Source organism: Lactuca saligna, chromosome 5, assembly GCF_052625555.1.
Source record: "Lactuca saligna cultivar CGN05327 chromosome 5, ASM5262555v1, whole genome shotgun sequence".
Classification (NCBI taxonomy): domain Eukaryota; kingdom Viridiplantae; phylum Streptophyta; class Magnoliopsida; order Asterales; family Asteraceae; genus Lactuca; species Lactuca saligna.
Window position 1 is genome coordinate 205,545,454 of NC_136421.1, and position 12,190 is coordinate 205,557,643.

A 12,190-nucleotide genomic window follows, 5' to 3' on the forward strand; every position below is an offset into this window, starting at 1 on the left:
CTCTCAAGAACGGGCATTGACCTCTCCACATAATTTAGGCTTTCGTCAACCTGAATATCATCTAATGCTACCATTACCCCCTCATCTACTATGCACTTTCGTAACTGTAACAAATGGAAAGTGTTGTGGACCTGACTAAGCTCCTCTAGTAGATCCAGTCTATATGCAACCTTGCCAACCCTGGAAAGGATCTTGAATGGCCTAATGTATTGGGGACCCAATTTCCCCCTCTTCCTGAAGTGAATCACACCTTTCCAGGTTGAGACCTTTAGGAGTACCATGTCACCCACCTGAAACTCCAGCTTAGATTGGCGTCTGTCAGTGTAACTCTTCTACCGACTTTGAGTGGTCTGCATCCCTTGTCTGATCTGTTGAATCCCCTCGGTAGTCTGCAAAACTACCTCTATCCATCTTATCACCCTGTGGCCAATCTCACCCCAACAGACTGGGGTGCGACATCTTCATCCATACAGTAACTCATATGGTAGGGAACCAATACTAGAATGAAAGTTGTTATTGTAGGAGAACTCTACAAGGGGTAGGTAGGAGTCTCAGCTCCCACCAAATTCAATAATGCAGGCTCTTAGCATATCCTCGAGAATCTTTATGGTCCGCTCACTCTGGATGTCTGTCTGCGGATGATAGGTTGTGCTGAAGTGCATCCGCGTGCCTAGTTCCTCGTGGAACTTCTGCCAGAAACGGGCGGTGAACCAAATAACGCGGTCTGAGATAATAGATACCAGCACCTTATGGCAAGCAAAGATCTTGCAGATATACAAGTTAGCCACGATGACCCAAATAGCATTGAATCTCTTCCCTGTCCTCGGCAACTTGGTGATGAAATCCATCGTGATCTGCTCCCACTTCCATATGGGAATCTCCAGTGGCTGTAGTTGGCTATGCAGCCTCCGATGCTCGGCCTTGAGCATCCGGCAGGTCAAGCACCTCTCCACATACCATGCAATCTCCCTCTTAATGCATGGCCACCAGTAACTCAATCACAAATCCCTGTACACCTTGGTGGCCCTGTGTGAATAGAGAAGCGAGACTTATGAGCTTCCTCCAGAGCAATCTGTCTGACCCCACCAGACATCAGAACCCAGATCCGACCAGATTGGGTCAATAATCCCCGGCTATCCTGCACAAACCGAGTGTTCTCACCCCTGATCTTCTCAAGCTTCAAATTTTCGTGACGTATACCCTCATCCTAAGCCTCCATGATCAAACCCGCAAGTGGAGAATCCACTAATATCGTCATACAAGTCATTTGGGTAGAAGATCCATCTGATTTATGGCTTAGATCTTCTGCAACCATGTTCTCTTTACCTGGGTGGTAAAGGATCTCACAGTCGGAATCCTTAACTACATCCAGCCACCTGCACTGTCTCATGTTCCGGTTCGGCTGATCCATGATGTGTCTCAAACTCTTGTAGTCTGTGTATATGGTACAGCAGACCCCATAGAGGTAATGTCTCCAAATCTTGAGAGCAAATACCACCGCTCCCAACTCCAAATCATGAGTAATGTATTTCGTCTCGTGCGGCTTCAGTTGCCGCGATGCGTATGTTATCACCCATCCTCTCTACATGATAACCGCTCCTAATCCTGTGATGGATGCGTCACAAAACACTACAAAATCCTCAACCCCTTCCGGGAGAGTCAAGACAGGAGCCTCGCAAAGTCGATGTCTGAGGGTCTCAAATGCCCTTTGCTGTTTAGGGCCCCACCGGAAATCCACCCCTTCCTCATCATACGATTGAGGGGTACTGCAATCTTGGAGAAATCTTGTATGAATGTATGGTAGTACCCTGCAAATCCCAGGAAGCTGATAATATCCGAGGGAGATTTCGGAACCTCCCACTGCAAAACCACCTTGATTTTGGCCGAATCGACCAAAATCCCCTTCTGGTTAACGAGAATTCCAAGGAAATGAACCTCTCGTAACCAAAACTCTCACTTCGACAACTAAGCATATAGTCGTTCCCGTCTCAAAACTCCCAATATCTCCTGAAGATTCTCCTGATGCTGATCTCAGGTCTTGGAGTACACCAAGATATCGTCTATGAACATAATAACCGAGCGATCGAGCATCGATTTGCAGACCCGATTCATCAGGTTCATTAATATTGTCAGCGTGTTGGTTAGCCCAAATGGCATCACCACGAACTCGTAATGTCCGTAATGAGTCCGGAACATGGTCTTCTCCACGTCCTCATCCCTAACCCTGACCTGATAGTATCCAGACCTCAAGTCTATCTTGGAGAACCAAGATGCTGATGGGTTTTGAGCATTCTAACACTTCCTAAGTGTACATGCAACCCTAATAACCTTGGATCTATGTTTGTCTAATTTGTCATGCAAAGTTGATTTCCAAGGTTATATTCCTATCTAGCATACATGGGGAACAATTTTAACATAAAGTATAGATAGAATAACTTACCTTGTTGTTGCTTGTGTTCCTTGAAACCTTGTGAGCCTAGCACCCCAAGTGTGATGCCTCAAATGCTTCACACAACACCAAATGCTCTTGGAAGAACTTATGAGAGAATACACACTCTTCAAAATCGGCCAAGCCCCCTTTTTCCTTAGTGTAACCGATTTGGGAGGAGATCATATTACTTATATAGTGTTGACACATCTAGGGTTAAACCCTAATGTGTCATGACTCTTCATTTCCATGACCCATGGGTTTGTAACTCCCATGGAGCATCCATGGAGCATCCTATGGGTGGAACCCAACTTGATGATCCATGGAGCCTTTTAGCCCACTATACAAGATATGGATGATTTACTTAATCAACCCATATATTTAATTAGTTATCTTTTGATCACTTAATTAATTCTAAATTAATTCTTGATCAAACTAATCAAATAATATTATTAATATATTAGAACTTATAGTATATTAATAATCTCCAAGCGTTATTTCTCTCATTTAGTCTATCGAATTGCATGGTGCCATGCAACCCAAATGGACCATGCCGGGTCGGGTCAAGTACATACCAGAAATAGTTATGGACTTAGACACCTTATCCAACAGTCTCCCACTTGGATAAGTCTAGTAACTATTACTGCAAGTATGACTTCAGGAACCGATCGGCAATCGTAGCTCTTTACAAGGTTTCTCGAAACTTGAGAAGATGATGGTACGCCATTTAAGATAAGTGATCATATAATCCTCTGTTCTAGATATCAGTCAGACAAATACATGGAACAATGTCTTACTTATTGTCCAACATTTGTTTCCCGATTTCCGATTTGTTTGACAAAGAACTTTATTGAACACATCAATTTAGTTCTGACCGGGCTCGGTACATAGGTCAAAACAAAATCATCGAGGGGCCCAAATATCAGCTTCTAATCCAAGAAGGAACAGATAAACTTCGACTCATATGTTTGTTCTACTACTCATTGAATTACACATAAGAGCACGATTTTATAACATCGAGTTACCAATGCGTTTTTCGTACAATCAATGCCTAACCAACTTGTAAGTAACAAATCATATCTCTAGGTTTAAAGACTTATATGATATTACCGTCTCACGATCACTCGAGATAGAATTCCATGAAGTGATTCCAGTGAGCGTGGGTTGAGTCCAATGCTCAGAACTTATGAGCACTCATGATTGTTGTAGCCTTGTCCCAGACCTCTACAATCAAACATGACAGTCTTGATTCATACCTACTTCCGACATATGACCGACTGTGGAGGTTTGAATAATATGTTATACCAAACAAAATTATTCTGGAAGTCAAAACATGCAAAAGAAATATAGTAAACGATCGACAAGAGATAGTAACACTTTACTCATAAATAAAACACTTTTATTCATCATCAAATGTCAATTACATTTTACAAATTTCGAGATTATCTAACTACTAAATCTAATATCATCCTTCAGCCCTATGCTCCGAGCATGCTGGAGATGCTTAATCCGAGTCAGTCCCTTCGTGAGGGGATCTGCCGGATTCTCATCTGATGATACCCTCTTTGCCACGAGGAGTCCTTCTTCGATCCGATGTTTGATGAAATGGTATTTTCTGTCGATGTGTCTGGATCTCCCGTGATCCCTTGGTTCCTTGGCTAAGGCAACAACACTTTCACTATCACAGAAAATTTCCATCGGCTCTTTAATAGCTGGTACAACTCCAAGGTCTCCAATGAAGTTCCTCAGCCATAACGCCTCCTTTGCCGCTTCGCTAGCTGCAATATACTCTGATTCACAAGTAGAATCTGCCACTGTCTCTTGCTTGGAACTCTTCCAAGAAATTGCTCCTCCATTTAGGGTAAAGACCCAGCCCGACTGAGAGCGGAAGTTATCCCTATCAGTCTGGAAGCTAGCATCACTATACCCTACAACTCTCAAGTCATCACTCCCACCGAGGGTAAGGACCCAGTCCTTAGTCCTTCGTAGGTACTTGAGAATATTCTTTACCGCAATCCAGTGTGCCTTGCCAGGGTTCCCCTGAAACCTGCTAACCATGCTCAAGGCAAAGGCTACATCAGGTCGAGTACACGTCATAGCATACATGATCGAACCTACAGCCGAAGCATAAGGTATTCGACTCATTTCTGCTATCTCAGCCTCAGTGCTAGGGCTTTGTGTCTTACTCAGCTTGGCGCTACTCTGGATGGGTAACTCTCCTTTCTTGGAGTCTTGCATTCTGAATCTCTTCAGAACCTTCTCCAAGTAGGTGCTTTGACTAAGTCCAATTAGTCTTTTACTCCGATCTCTCAAGATTCTTATCCCCAAAATATAGGCAGCTTCACCAAGGTCCTTCATAGCGAAACACTTTCCAAGCCAGGACTTTACTTCCTGCAAGGATGGAATGTCGTTTCCTATGAGTAGTATGTCATCCACATACAATACCAAAAAGCTAACTATACTCCCACTAGCCTTGACATATACACAAGATTCATCTTCACTCCTAGAAAAGCCAAATTCCTTGACCTTTTCATCAAAGCAAAGATTCCATCTGCGAGGTGCTTGCTTTAATCCATAAATGGATTTCTCAAGCTTACACACTCTATTAGGGTACTCGTTACTGACAAAACCCTCTGGCTGACTCATGTAAACATCTTCAGCCAACTTTCCATTAAGGAAAGCGGTTTTGACATCCATTTGCCAAATTTCATAGTCATGAAATGCGGCTATGGCTAACAGAACCCGAATAGACTTAATCTTGGCTACCGGAGAAAAGGTCTCATCATAGTCCACTCCAGGAATTTGAGAGAAGCCCTTTGCAACCAGTCTAGCCTTATAAGTGTGTACTTTACCATCCATGTCGGTCTTCTTCTTGAAGACCCATTTGCACCCTATAGTCTTTCGACCTGGTACATTCTCAACCAATTTCCAAACTTGATTGTCATACATGGATTGTATCTCACTATCAATAGCCTCTTTCCATTTGGCAGACTCGGGGCCCGCCATGGCTTCCTCGTAGCTGTTAGGGTCATCTTGACTTACTAGTGTCTCATCACTAATAAGTGTCTCACCTTCTGCAGTAATATGGAATCCATAGTAATGCTCAGGTGCACTCCTAACTCTCGTGGAACGCCTCAGAGGTACAGATTCGTCAATTGGCTCAACAGGAGTTTCCTCCTCAAGTTGAGGGCTAGAGTTTGAAGTTCCTTCACCACTTGACTCTTGAATTTCTTCAAGATCAACTTGCCTCCCACTGTCTCCTTGGCTTATAAACTCTCTTTCTCGAAAGACTCCTCTTCTTGCTACAAAGACCACGTTGTCACTAGGTCTGTAGAAGAGGTAACCAAAGGATTGCTGTGGGTAGCCGATGAAAATACACCTCTCGCTTCGGGGTTCGAGCTTATCATGAGTCTCGCGTCTCACGAAAGCCTCGCATCCCCAAATCTTGATGTGGTCTAGTTTAGGTACTTTACCAGTCCACATCTCGTGAGGAGTTTTGGCAACTTTCTTTGTAGGGACTAGATTGAGGATATGGACGGCAGTCTCTAAGGCATACCCCCAGAATGAGATTGGTAGCGAAGCTCGACTCATCATGGAACGAACCATGTCCAACAAGGTTCGATTACGCCTCTCAGCCACACCATTCAACTGCGGTGTCCTGGGAGGTGTCAATTGTGAGACAATCCCACATTCCTTTAGATAGTCGAGGAACTCTGAACTAAGATACTCACCACCTCGATCGGATCGAAGCATCTTAATGTTCCTGCCCAATTGATTCTCGACTTCCTGTTTAAATTCCTTAAACTTCTCGAAAGTCTCTGACTTATGCTTGATTAAGTAGACATATCCATATCTACTGTAATCATCGGTAAAAGTCAAATAATAACGATTAGCATCCCTTGTGGCATGTTTGAATGGTCCACACACATCCGTGTGTATAAGGTCCAACAAACCTTCACCCCTTTCACATGAGCCTGTGAAGGGTGACTTTGTCATTTTTCCAAGTAAGCATGATTCGCAACTATCATTTGACTTTAGGTCAAACGACTCCAAGACTCCATCCTTTTGGAGTTGGCCTATGCGTTTCTTGCTTATATGTCCAAGACGACAATGCCATAACGATGCTTTATCCAAGTTATTATTATTAGTAGAATCAATACACAAAACATTATTTCCTAAGTTATCTACAATAGATACAGCTTCATACACACCATCACAAGGTAATGCTTTAAAATAAAGTACATTATCAAAGAAAGCATTAATCGAACCAACTTCATTATCAAATGAAAAGGTGAAACCTTGTTTGTACAATGCATGAAAGGAAATAATATTTCTTGCCATTTCTGGGGAATAACAACATTTATTCAAATCTAAATTTAACCCACTACTTAGCGATAAAGTATAAACTCCAATCTTGGTGACAGGTGTAACTTTCCTATTCCCCATGATTAAGTTTATTCTTCCTTGCTCCACATTCTCACTTCTTCCTAGTCCCTGCAAGTCACAACAAATATGAATTCCGCAACCTGTATCAAGGACCCAAGATTTCGAATGGGGTGAGTTATTAGAAATGATAGTGTAAATACCTGCATGGTTGGGTTTGACTTTCCCATCCTTTACATCTTGCTGGTACTTAGGGCAGTTCCGCTTCCAATGAGCTTTTTCATGGCAATAGAAGCATTCAGCCTCTTTTGGGTCAGAAGAAGGAGTAATGAAACCTTTCTTGGTTCCACTTGAAGAAGAGCCATCAAGGGTCCGAGCCTTGGTACCCTTTGAAGATCTCTTTCTCTTCCTCCCTCGACTTTGCCCGATTGCCAAGACCGGAGTTGTTTCTGGAGTAGGAGTGATAGCAACCGACTTCCCCTTAAGACCTGTTTCTGCGGTCTTAAGAAGTCCCTGAAGTTTGCTGAGGGTGACCTCTTCCTTGTTCATGTGATATGTCATGCGGAATTGATCATAGCACGATGGTAAGGAGTGCAAAATGATATCTATTGCAAGCTCCTCAGGGAAGTTCACATTGAGCTTCAGCAACCGATCCACATACCTTTGCATTTTCTGCATGTGGCTCGTGACGGACTCTCCGTCCTTCATCATGGTTGTTATCATGGAGCAGATGACTTCGTACCTCTCTTGTCGTGCACTTTGATGGTATCTTTCCATCAAATCTTGGTGCATTTCATAAGGGTAGAAGTCTTCATAAGACTTTTGGAGTTCAGCTGTCATGGTGGCTAACATGATGCAAGCCACCTTGGTTGCATCTCTTTCATGAGTATGAAAGTCAGCGATCTCCTGGGGAGTTGCAGTGGACTCGTCAATTTCCTTAAGCTCCTTGTCAAGGACATATTCTTTGTCCTCGTAGCGGGTAATCATCCTGATGTTTCTGATCCACTTATTGAAGTTGGATCCATCAAAGGTGACTTTCCCACACAGACTCATAAGAGTAAAGGAGCCATTAGGATTCGAGCCAGAAGCATTAGTTGAAGACATCTGAAAAATAAGAACAAGTTTAGTTTAGATTTAAGAGAGTCCTTAATAAAACACCCAAATGTAATATTAAGGCTAGGATCCAATCACAATATAATATAACTTAGAAGAGGTATGCCGTAATCTAACCTATACCATATTTGAAAGGTAGGTGAATGACGATTCACCAATTTCCACCACGAAAACCGAAATATTAAATATTTAGTTTTTATTGGTTTTAGAAATTCCTAGATTCTTTGAGATCCAATGAACTTTTCAAAGGCATGTTTCAATCTCGGGAGTGCCCTCCAGGTTTTGTGACTGGGATGCCGAGGATCACAAAACGAGGTGTGAAGTAACCATGCAAATCACTTGGTACCTTTAAAGTTTATCACTCAATCGATGTGCCGGTAAACCACACACGCTCCACCGATACTATAATAAACTTTAAGTCACCCTTTACCTACCTTGTTAAGTCCAAGTTAGTGTGCCGGTTAACCACACACGCTCCACCAACGACTCAGACAAAGTGTAAAGTGTAATTTCATGGATTAGCACCTTATTCACATTTTTCCTAAAGTAACTAAGATTGGGAATTTAATAAACATTTAGTTACTTTATATATATTCATCATACTTTGAATGAGAATTTATAAGTCCTTGTCTTACCCGTTCGGCTAACGACCCTCCACCAGTCAAGCAAGCGGTGGGTGAGAATATACACCCATTAAGTCACCATTTTATAGGCAACAACCTTATACCCACCTTATAGACCGGCTTCGTGAATGAGGCGTACTAGCGGTAAGACGACTTGTTATTATACATATATATATAATTATTAAATCATCATAATATAAGTATAAGGGTTGAATTTTAACTTTTAAAATTCTAGGGGTTGGAACTAAAGTTTTAACTTAACTTTACTTGTTCCAAAACTTGAGGGCAAGTTTTGTAACTTTCAAAACTTTTCATTTCTTGTAACTTATGAGTTTAATAGAGTAATAAAATGAAGACTCTTCATTTTTATAACTCTTGTGTTTTCTTAATGGTTTTAACTCAAGTGTGACTCTTGGTTTTCCATAACTTAAGGATAAGTTATGGACTCCATTAAAACACATTATGATCAAGAATTAAACTACCAAATAGGTTACAAATAATTCCTATGATCATCTAAAACATCATAAGAACAAGAACATGAATATGAACATAATCAAAAATTACATAAAACTTTGTAATTTTGATAACTAGTTGTTGTAAATGAATTAGCAAAACATTACACCACCAAAAACAAGTTTACATTTACTAAAACAGTTTAGGGTAATGTTTCTAGTTCATTTTCCAGCAACTGAATCGAAATTCTGCACTCATTCGACCCTACTCGCCGAGTGCATGAACATGACTCGCCGAGTTGGTTGAAGATACACATGGACTCGACGAGTCCCCCCAATAGACTCGACGAGTCCGATCGCAGACAGCAAATTTTCGATTCTGTTTTCAACTTTTAAGCACAAATAAGAACAAACAAGCCTAGGCTCTGATACCACTGATGGGTTTTGAGCATTCTAACACTTCCTAAGTGTACATGCAACCCTAATAACCTTGGATCTATGTTTGTCTAATTTTTCATGCAAAGTTGATTTCCAAGGTTATATTCCTATCTAGCATACATGGGGAACAATTTTAACATAAAGTATAGATAGAATAACTTACCTTGTTGTTGCTTGTGTTCCTTGAAACCTTGTGAGCCTAGCACCCCAAGTGTGATGCCTCAAATGCTTCACACAACACCAAATGCTCTTGGAAGAACTTATGAGAGAATACACACTCTTCAAAATCGGCCAAGCCCCGTTTTTCCTTAGTGTAACCGATTTGGGAGGAGATCATCTTACTTATATAGTGTTGACACATCTAGGGTTAAACCCTAATGTGTCATGACTCTTCATTTCCATGACCCATGGGTTTGTAACTCCCATGGAGCATCCATGGAGCATCCTATGGGTGGAACCCAACTTGATGATCCATGGAGCCTTTTAGCCCACTATACAAGATATGGATGATTTACTTAATCAACCCATATATTTAATTAGTTATCTTTTGATCACTTAATTAATTCTAAATTAATTCTTGATCAAACTAATCAAATAATATTATTAATATATTAGAACTTATAATATATTAATAATCTCCAAGCGTTATTTCTCTCATTTAGTCTATCCAATTGCATGGTGCCATGCAACCCAAATGGACCATGCCGAGTCGGGTCAAGTACATACCAGAAATAGTTATGGACTTAGACACCTTATCCAACAGATGCCCCCTGAAATTGATCAAAAAGATCTCTATCCTCGAGAGTGTGTAAAGGTTCCTCACCATCAACCTACTCAACTCCCGGTAGTCGATGCACATTCGGTGTGAACCATCCTTCTTCCTGACGAATAGAATAGGTGCTCCCCACGGGGAACTGCTCGGGCGAATGAACTGTTTGCCCAGCAGGTCCTATAACTGTGATGATAGCTCCTACATTTCTGGTGGTGCCAACCGGTATGGTGCCTTGGTGATGGGGGGAACACCTAGCACTAGGTCGATCCTAAACTCGACCTTCCTCTCCAGAGGCACTCCGGGTAATTCCTCCGGAAACATGTCAGCCAAATCCCTAAGTACATACACTAAGTAACCCACACACCCATGCTGAATCTACCGCCGATCCATAGCAGCCGAACAAAATTTTATCCCAATCTGGTACCCTCGCCATAAACAATCAATTCTCCCCCACTTAGGGTTCGAACTACCACTCGTTGACCCTCGCAGTCGATCATGATACCGAAGCGACTGAGCCAGTCCATAACTACGATTACACACACATCCCCCATGGGAATCACAATCAAGTCTATTGGAAAAAGATACCCCAAGGATCTCCAAAACACATCCCTGATAAGCTAAAGAAGTGGAAACCCTATGTTTGTTGGTGATAGAGACTCATAACGGACACTCTAGCTCTCCTATGGGCACACTGGCTCCCTACTAAATGTCTGAGAGACAAATGACCGACTCGCCCCCGAGTCAAATAATACCAAAGCAGGTAAGGAGTTCATTAAAACGTACCTAATCACAGGTACAAATATATAAGAATAAAACAGATATAATTAGTAAGATAAGGGATAGAAACATACTAGCAACCACGTCTAGCATTGACTTGGCCTCCTCTGCTGTGAGCTAGAAAGCGCGTCCCTGAGCCCTCGGGGGCTCCGCTCTACCTTGCCTCCCATCGGTAATCCTCAGTGTAGCCGATGCTGGAGCTTGCGGAGGCCTGGCAGCGAGTTGCGAACAGTTGGTCTTCACGTGACCAACTTGATGGCAGTGGTAGCAAATCCTCATATCCTGAACCAGGGTCGTCGACAATCCCTCACAAAATGCCCCTCCTTGCCACATTTACAGCACGCACTGCTCGATCTAAAAACCATCAAGTGACCCTTCCCGCACTTGCAACAAGTGCATCCCTACTATCCCCCTTACATGTAATTAGCGATCTTATAGCGCTTTGGCGTCGGCTGTGAGTGTGTCGGGGCGTGCCGCTAATCTCTCAACTTCAGTTCAATCTCTAACTCATGCTGCCTAGAAGCCTCATGTAACTCCATAAGTGTATCACAACGTTGGATCACCACAAACTATCAAATGTTAGTATTGAGCATGCTCAGATAACGTGTCATCTCAGCCTGCTAAGAAGCAATCTCCAGGAAGAACATTGCCCTCTCCATGAACATAAGGGTGATCTACGTCACCGTCGCACCATCCTGTCTCAAATCCAGAAACTCCTGAGCTAGCCGCTCTCGCTCAACCCATGGAATGTAGCGAGCGCGGAACATATCCCTAAATTTCTCCCAAGTAACTGTAGCTCTATGATCATCATAATACGATCCAATCATTAATCTTCACCGGTCCTTTGCCCCAGACCTTAGCGGGTTCAGGGCACATATAACCTTCTGGTCAGTGGGACATGAGCACATGAAGAAACACCCTCCACATCACATAGCCACCTCATGGATTTGATGGGGTCTTGAGTCCCATCAAAATTAGGGGGTTTCATTTTGTCGAAGTCTTGATACTAAAAAGCATGACTAGCACCTCCCCCTGCCACAGTTACAACCATTGTAGCTGTTACGGCAGCCGTCTTAGTGAGGGTTGCGTAACGCTCATCAAAATACTCCATCATGGCTGTAACAGCCCAAAATCTTAAGTATTGTTTAATAGCATTTTGGGGTGTTTTAAAGGGGGGACTCGGCGAGTTGGAGCCAGACTCGCC